Genomic DNA, 9,476 nt, shown 5'->3' with positions numbered 1-9,476 from the left:
TCCATCAGGACGTATGTGGAGAAATAATCAAACTCAATCCCCACTCCTACACATGGCCAGAGTTACAGATCATATGTTCCAACACTTATGCCTCAAGAGAAAAATAAGCTCTACTAATTGCTAATGATTGAAAAGTTAGGGGCCAAAAAACTGGCTAATTTGTCAAGTTTTTGTTTTTATTCACTGAACCCTGTAGGAAAACTCTCAGAGATAGAAATTGGTGAGAAAACTTTAAGAAGGAAGTTTAGTTTCTACAGCTATAAATCATTGAAGCTCAGGAGGATGTAAATAAAACCCCGTAATGCTGAAGCTTGGGGATGTACGCATTCATGTGGAACCTCACAGGTTCTGCTAAAAGCCCGCCTCGAAGAAAAGACACAACTCTGGAGTTGCATTATGAGTTTAATAAAGGAATCAGAGGGAAATGTTGAAGCCGTAAAACAAAGGCCTGTGTTTGCACAAAATGTCTGTCTTTTTTTTTTTTTTTTGATGCACACGCCACTGAGCAGTTTTGTTCTCTCGAGTTATTGTGCACTCCTCATCACTTACCAGGAGGGTTGCTAAGCGTGGGTGTCATCCATGTTTTCCGGGAACGGCGGCCGCGGCGGGGACGGCAGAAACGGCTGGTCTGTTGTTGGAGATAAGCTCCCGTTGAAATTACAAGCCCAGCAACGAGACAAGGCATCTGGGGAGAGCAGGTCCTGCTGAGGAAGCCCTGAGCTCTAATTCCCTTCATGTCTGTCCCGCTTGCACAGGTTGACACAAATACAAAAATGTGTTTTTTGGGAAGCTGACCACTGACTGGAGCAATCACCTCCGAGCCAGGCTGGTGGCTGCAAGCCACAAGGAATCAGAACCATGGCAGTAATAAACTCAGGAATTAGTATTTGTAAAACCCAAATCAGTGATTTCTACCACTGTGGCGAGGCTAACCAGGCAGGAAGGCTCTAAACACAAACCAAGGAATATAACTTTTCATTTAAGACTTTTTCTTAAACACTTTTAACTATTGAATGAAAATGTTCTTGGAAAACTACATCCATCAGTTTTTAGCGTCGTCAGCAGCCCTAGCTGCGTTTCCAATTGCGTACTTTAGCATTTTGTAAATAAATTTGCTTTAATGGAAACTCGCCAATTAAAAAATAAATAAACTTATAAAATCGTGTTGATGGTTGTTTTGTTGGCCTTTTCAAATGTGGTTTATTTCGCAAAACTGCAATAGAAAAACACTTTTAGCATCACGAGTCACAACAACAGGATGTTACCTCTGGGGAAAACCAGGAAGAAGAAGATAGGAAATAGTTGGAGAATCATAAGGGTGGCATATTTTATAATGACTTATTTTGTGGACAAACGTATTCACATGTGATTATAATTGCTACAATTACAGAATTTTGTTTTTTTTTACATTAGTGGACTACAGACAAAGTTTCGCACACATTAGTAACAGAAATGCAGCAACAGAAAAGATTTCTGAAGGTGCAAACATTCAGTTTTCTGTAGCAACCAGAGGATAAGAGCCGGAGCTGAAGGTTGTCACCAGGCAGCAGGCAGCAGGGAGGATCACAATGGACACATCCCCTGTCCATCACAGGGACAGAACAAATCCACTCAGAGGACATCCAACCAACCACACTTCAGTATTCATCCTGTCAGAACATTAAGACTGAGGCAACAAATCGGAGCTGAAACCTTCTGCGCGGCTCATTCATTGTATGTGTTGGAACTAAATGCCAGGAAACATTTTAACTTGAAGGACAATATGTTCACTTGCTGCCAAATGCATCCCAGGCTCCGGCATTTATCTCTGCAACCAGACAACTTCACAGCACTGCCGTTACATTGCTTTATTAAATGTGGACACTCGATTTCAGTGTCCCTTCTGGAGTCAAGCATCACATGCAGCTATTAAAGAAATATGTAAATACTATCAGCGGTTCTGTTCAGCTGAGGCAGATGAGTGGAAATATCTGTTCACACAGTGGAAGTCAGAAGCCTTTGAAGTAAACGAGTCTCTCTGAGCAAAACTGGGAATAATTTAATAAGCAGCGTTTTGTCCTGGCATAATAACACCCAAAGCAATGCTTTATAGTAACCCATCACTAATTTCCTGTTTATTTTCATTCTCTCACTCTGTTGCTTTACAAGCCGATGACAGATGAAAGTGCTTGTTTTATTTGATGATATTTTGGAAAACTTTGCTTGGATTTGTGAGAAAACATGAATGTTCTGGTTCTGTGGGTGTTCAGCAGAGGAAGCACCATCTGATCACCGTCATTAATAGCTCATTCAGACCCCGGGCCCCGTGTTTTGTCTGTGATTCTTTCCTTCTGACGACGACCGCATTCATTACCACTGCTGCTCTCGCCTGCGCCGACGTGTTGGGGTTTCCTCCAAGCTGGTTTAAATCAGAATACCTTCTGCGACGGTGTTTTTGGGATGACGGAGCATGACAGGTCTTTGCTGTGGCTTTGGGACAGCAGGCGGTGGAATAGCGGGGTGCTAGCATGGCAGAGATGCAGTGGAAAGAAATGGGTGGCAGTGATAATGCGGAGCGGATGCCCAGTCTGGTGCGGTGGGGACTAATTTTGCTCTCCAGGGCAACTGATGAGCCCCAGATGGACCGCCAGCTGCTTGGGGTTTGTGCGTTCAGGGAGGTGGGCGTCGCCGCGGAGAGAGCAGCATGTTATTAGCAGCATGGATGCAGGTCAGAGGGGTTCGCCTGCACCAAGGTGAACACTCAGGGCTGGATTTCTGGTTCTTGCGCTCTCCAGACCCGTCCAAACAGAAGCGGACCGTTCCAACCCACAAGGACTCTCCAGGTGCCATGGATGACCTGGTCCAGATAAAAGAAGTCCATCTGCCTTTTGTTCTGTCCAGCGCTGCCTCTCCTACCAGCAGGGTAATTAAACGGCCACCTGATCCGCTACCTGGACCAGCAGCCTGAGGATGTTGATTGACTGGCCTGACGATGAGCCCCTCATGTGAATAAACATCTCATAAAGGAAGGGTGGCTGATCCTTCTGCCAAGCCTCACTTACATGAATATGAAATACATTGCAAACTCATTCTGCTCGTCTTTGAAGGGGGACTATTTTTTCCCCTTCCTGGCCTCTGATTAGGATGAGCATCCAGACTGAACCGCTTGTCAATCTACTGCTCATTAATTTGGATGATTGCCCCCCAGCCGCCCTGCAGTTTAGAGTATTAGTCATCCTGTGTGTTTCCTTTCCCCCCCTTCTCTTCCTCTCATCAATTCCATGGAGACAATGGCTCTGCAGAAAAACCTCTGTGTACAGTTCGGTGGATCATTATTTGCCATCCGTATAACCACAGTCCACAGCTGCGTACACTGCGGATTTTCTGCCCGAACAAAAGAGACAACAAAAACAAACGGAGCTAAGAGAAAGCAAATGTGAGTATCGAAGCAAGGCGAGGGACGTGGCAGACATTCATGATGCACCATTCGGCTCCGGCGCGAGCATCTCGCCTCCCGCCACATCCTAATCAAGACGTACAGAGGAAGGTGGAACCGAGCCGGATGCTCTGTTTCACCAGGAAATAAAAGAAGCAAACTGTCGCTTCAAAAGGACACAGATGCAGCACTCGAACCTCAGCCCACACACCGACTGCGTTGGGTTATCACGGATCATCCCACCTAACCAGCATCACCCCTTCTGCTTCACAACGACATGCAAATGTTAGTTATTGGTGAATATCCATAACATCTGGCAGCGCTTCTCGAGCTGAGAGGTTGGGATGTCTTGAGGCCATGCCAGTCACAGTTAAGCCCTTATGAATAAAGATTTCTCACACAGAGGAGCACTTCTTCCTTCTTCACACTTCAGCTCTAATTAAGATGGAGTTCAGAAACTGATTCCAGTTTGGGAAACTCAACAACTACTAGCTGTCAGTAATCAGCGTTTATTAGTCTGTACATTATTTCTGTAGGTAGATCAAATCTGCATGCTTTTTAAAGAGCATCTATTTAAGTGTCAAACTCATCTGGATGGATCCGTCTATGCTCTGGTGTCCAGTTTAGCAGCTTGTTAATGGATTCCAGATATTGAACGACCAAATTAAAGACCTTACAAATTCCCTGACAATGAAAGAGGAACGAAGAAGGATTTTCTGATCTGGAAACCATCCCGCTCTGTCCCAGGCCTCCCACCAACGCATACGTTACCAGAAGACTCACTTTGAAGTCTGTAAAAATGGGTCTCAGAGTATTTCCTTCAGTCTGGTTGCAGTTTTTGTGTTTTTGTCAGCTGGAGATGATGCTTCGAATGGCAAACTGATGAAACACTTTGGTGCACAACATGCTCAACTTTTGTTCAGTGATCTGTTGTTCATGATGGTTGTAAGTGACGTAAAATATAAAATGACTTTTACACATGTACCCTCTAAAAGACAAATGTTCCTCCATTTATCTCATTATTTCATGAACAGGGTAAGAAGAGCAACTGGATAATTGTCCAGTATCACAACACAGGTCAACCTCCAAATGGTCCTGGAAATGGAAACAAAAGCTTTGGAGTGGCATAGTTAAAGTAAAACCCAACTGAGATGTTGTGGTCCGGCCCTAAAGAGACAGTTTATGATGGGGAACCCTCCAATGAAATAAAAACCATCCTGAAAGAAGAGCGGGACAAGGTTCTTCTAGTGAAGTTAAACATTCATTACTACAAAGGATTTATAGGAGCTGCTACTGCCAACACGCAGAATCACCAAATCTCACCAAGTATTTTTGGTCTAGTTTCTAGAGCAAATGTCTCAGTACACTTGAAATAAGACAAAATGAACTTACAAATAACTTTTTAGCAAGATAGAAAAATGTTTTAAATCAATAATATTGATGAAAAAGTACAAGTTCCACTGGCAGATAGTCTTACACATGAAATAATCTGCCAGTGGAACTGGTTCCTTTTTGTCTGCATTAAGGAATTAAAAACTTAAAATGAAACAAGCTCATATGTCTTAATAGAAAGTTACTTATGAGTTAGTCTTGTATTATTTTTGGGATTTTGCAGTGAATGCAGCCGTTACAACCCATAGAATGGAAAACAGGGAGACATCAGTTAATCAACATCGGAACAGAAATTTTACATTCCTGCAGCTCTGTGAAAAATGACTCTGATGCATTCGCATTCACACATTTCTGTGTTGCAGGTAGCAGACAGTTCCACGCTTCCAACACAGAATCATTGGATTATTTTACCAGGAGTCAAAATGTTCTCTTTTCACACTCAGACCTGCTTTGCTGCTTTGTCTCCTTCCACCCACCACAACCCAAAGAATAAGAGATGGGAACATCGGAGCAGTTCCATAGAGACAGATACGGAAAATAAAAACAGCCATAAAACAACAATGAAAATAATTGAATTACAGGTTGGTTTGCTTTGTCTGCACACTGGAAGGAGCAAGAAAGACTCAATGGTTGCAAATTAAATAAAAGCTCCAAGGCATGAAGAACCCAAAGGGGCCTTCTCTTAATTTGACAGAATAAAACACACACACACACACACACACACACACACACACACACACACCCCCACACACACACACACACACCCCCACGCACACACAAACACACACACACACATACCAAAACCTTATTGAACAGTGTAATGTAAAGGTCAGGATCTGCAGCCTGCGAGGGGAGGAAGCCCAACTCCAACCTGCTTTTCAGCTTGTTATGCGTCAATTTTTATTCAGCAAACATTCCTCTGTGACAGCTGACCTTATCCTGGCACCCTGAAATACGGGCGTCAGAGCGCTTGATCGAAAGCGAGTTCGTTTTATGAGCTGTACTGTAATATGTTGAGTTAATTCCCAGTTAAATGTCAGGTAAAATGCTGGTCCAGGGTCTCTTTCTGCACCTTGCTGTTGGGGTTCGACACAAAGCTTCACCTGACCAACGGTTTCAATGAGTCTCTCTCCCCGACTCTCGTCTCACTCCGCTCATTTGACTAATTTGTTGCTTGTAAAATGTCATTTGCTTCTTCAGCTCATTTGCAGGACTGCATTAATATGTGTCATGCAAGCCTAATTTAAATGTCAGACAAACAAACACCAACCAAAATGGCTGTGTTACTCTTTCAGCTGCACAACTTAGTTTTGTTTGTTGAAACTTCTGGATGGACGGCGAACAGCTTGTTATTAAAAACACAACAAGGGACTTTTAAATAATCCAAGTTGTTGGATCAAGAATCAAGCAGAGTAGCCCTAAAGTGTTTTATTTAATTCAAATGTTTATCTAAAAGTAAGCTGAAAAAAGTGCCGCATGATGACAGCAGGAGTTACGGTAACATGAATCCAGTCCAGATGTGCAGATCCAGCAGGAGAGGCAGAGAGAGGATCAACCACAGCCCAGGTCAGTGGATCGACAGCAGCCCAGGTCAGAGGACCGACAGCAGCCCAGGTCAGTGAGTCAACAGCAGCCCAGGTCAGTGGATTGACCACAGCCCAGGTCAGTGGACCGACAGCAGCCCAGGTCAGTGGACCGACAGCAGCCCAGGTCAGTGAGTCAACAGCAGCCCAGGTCAATGGGTCAACAGCAGCCCAGGTCAGTGGACCGACAGCAGCCCAGGTCAGTGGATCGACAGCAGCCCAGGTCAATGGATCGACAGCAGCCCAGGTCAATGGATCGACAGCAGCCCAGGTCAATGGATCGACAGCAGCCCAGGTCAGTTGGTCGACAGCAGCCCACGTCAATGGGTCGACAGCAGCCCAGGTCAATGGGTCAACAGCAGCCCAGGTCAGTGGATTGACCACAGCCCAGGTCAGTGGACCGACAGCAGCCCAGGTCAGTGAGTCAACAGCAGCCCAGGTCAATGGGTCAACAGCAGCCCAGGTCAGTGGACCGACAGCAGCCCAGGTCAGTGGATCGACAGCAGCCCAGGTCAATGGATCGACAGCAGCCCAGGTCAATGGATCGACAGCAGCCCAGGTCAGTTGGTCGACAGCAGCCCACGTCAATGGGTCGACAGCAGCCCAGGTCAGTTGGTCGACAGCAGCCCACGTCAATGGGTCGACAACAGCCCACGTCAATGGGTCGACAGCAGCCCACGTCAATGGGTCGACAGCAGCCCAGGTCAGTTGGTCGACAGCAGCCCACGTCAATGGGTCGACAGCAGCCCAGGTCAGTTGGTCAACAGCAGCCCACGTCAATGGGTCGACAGCAGCCCACGTCAATGGGTCGACAGCAGCCCAGGTCAATGGATCGACAGCAGCCCAGGTCAATGGATCGACAGCAGCCCAGGTCAGTTGGTCGACAGCAGCCCACGTCAATGGGTCGACAGCAGCCCAGGTCAGTTGGTCGACAGCAGCCCACGTCAATGGGTCGACAACAGCCCACGTCAATGGGTCGACAGCAGCCCAGGTCAGTTGGTCGACAGCAGCCCACGTCAATGGGTCGACAGCAGCCCAGGTCAGTTGGTCAACAGCAGCCCACGTCAATGGGTCGACAGCAGCCCACGTCAATGGGTCGACAGCAGCCCAGGTCAATGGATCGACAGCAGCCCAGGTCAATGGATCGACAGCAGCCCAGGTCAGTTGGTCGACAGCAGCCCAGGTCAATGGATCGACAGCAGCCCAGGTCAATGGATCGACAGCAGCCCAGGTCAATGGATCGACAGCAGCCCAGGTCAATGGATCGACAGCAGCCCAGGTCAATGGGTCGACAGCAGCCCATGTCAATGGGTCAACGGCAGCCCAGGTCAATGGATCGACGGCAGCCCAGGTCAGTTGGTCGACAGCAGCCCAGGTCAATGGGTCGACAGCAGCCCAGGTCAGTTGGTCGACAGCAGCCCAGGTCAGTTGGTTGACAGCAGCCCACGTCAATGGGTCGACAGCAGCCCATGTCAATGGGTCGACAGCAGCCCAGGTCAATGGATCGACAGCAGCCCAGGTCAGTTGGTCGACAGCAGCCCAGGTCAATGGGTCGACAGCAGCCCAGGTCAGTTGATCGACAGCAGCCCAGGTCAGTTGGTCGACAGCAGCCCAGGTCAGTTGGTTGACAGCAGCCCACGTCAATGGGTCAACAGCAGCCCAGGTCAGTTGGTCGACAGCAGCCCAGGTCAGGAATTCAGAAGCGACCTGCTGGGACTCGTTACCAGATAATCCAACAGGAGACTCAGAAACAGTTTATAAAAGCAGCAGAACAGACGGCGGCCATCCAGGAGCTGGTTGTTTCTGAACAGGATCATCCTAGAGGAACTGATGGCGACTGAGAGGAAACGTTTGATCAGAGACGACGGGTCAACAAACCAGAACTGCTTATGATCTAAGCGAGAACGGGCCGTACATGATGTGCATTAGCTAACCATGTCTACCTGCTGCATCGACATCCTGGCCGGATGGAGGATTGGAGGATTTTTTTTGTTTCAAATTGTTGGGACCCCATAGGTTAAAATGATCCAGATTAGTATCTATAAAGAAACATAAATAAGATCATAAAACGCATTGGGATGTCTCCAGAAATGGCCTCTAACCGCACCATAACACTGCAGATGCTCCTGCTGTTTACCTGAGAACAAATAGTGGGAGGAAAATGTCTAAGTTTCTGCTGTTGCCAAACAGCAGCTTCAGGCTTACAGAAAGATTTGACATAACCCAGAAAAGGTAGATTTGTCACGATTTGCCTTTAAATAACGTCACCACAGGAGCCTGAAAGTTTCTAAAATCTGCTGCAAACCTGGCAAGTTGTCAACAGAGGCTGAATCTCCGATCTAAACTTCATATTATCCATCCTGTGCCTGCAGGACGTCCGACTGTTGAGCAGAATAACTCTGACATTCTGTCCTTAATAAATACAGTAAGATTCAATAACTTCTCTGAGTTATTTCTACATATTTTTAGGTGTTGGGATTTTTTTAGAGATAATAGAAAAAGGTTGATCTGAGTTCATTTGGATCTTCACACTGGTGAGGAAATACTGGAAAACTACATTACGATTTGGGTTCAAAAGGAAATGATTTAACTTCAGGTGGATGAAATATTTGCATTTCTGCCGCACCTGGACATACACTTCACATTTAATGTAGTCAGAATCCACTGCTTTGCTCCAAGCAGGGAATATTGAGTGGTTTCACACTAAAGGCCGGTCAAACAGAAAGGCACAGGAGCAAATTTTCTCACCTCTCACTCTCTTCGGGCCGGTTGAATGACAGTGTGACAAAGCCGCCCTGTGAGTGTGTCTGAGGAGGCACGGCGGAGTCAGAGCTGTGACAAGTGTTTGCTTGACTGGAGGAGGATGACAAAGGCAGTGACAGCAATGCCGGCGGACCGCGAGACGGAATACAATGTGCAAGAACGAATCATTATTCTTTCCACCCGGATGCAGGTGTGCTGGTTTCTCCGTGTTCATCTGCAGGTACGAGGTTTTCCACCGTCTCTGCGGCTGAAGATGTTTAGACAGGCCTGATGTCTCCGGATGAGTCTTCCTGTTGCTCCACTGCTGATTAAAAAGCTTTTTA

Source organism: Poecilia mexicana, unplaced genomic scaffold (assembly GCF_051168715.1).
Source record: "Poecilia mexicana isolate PSO_F unplaced genomic scaffold, ASM5116871v1 scaffold_2, whole genome shotgun sequence".
NCBI lineage: Eukaryota > Metazoa > Chordata > Actinopteri > Cyprinodontiformes > Poeciliidae > Poecilia > Poecilia mexicana.
This window is presented reverse-complemented; position numbering follows the sequence as displayed.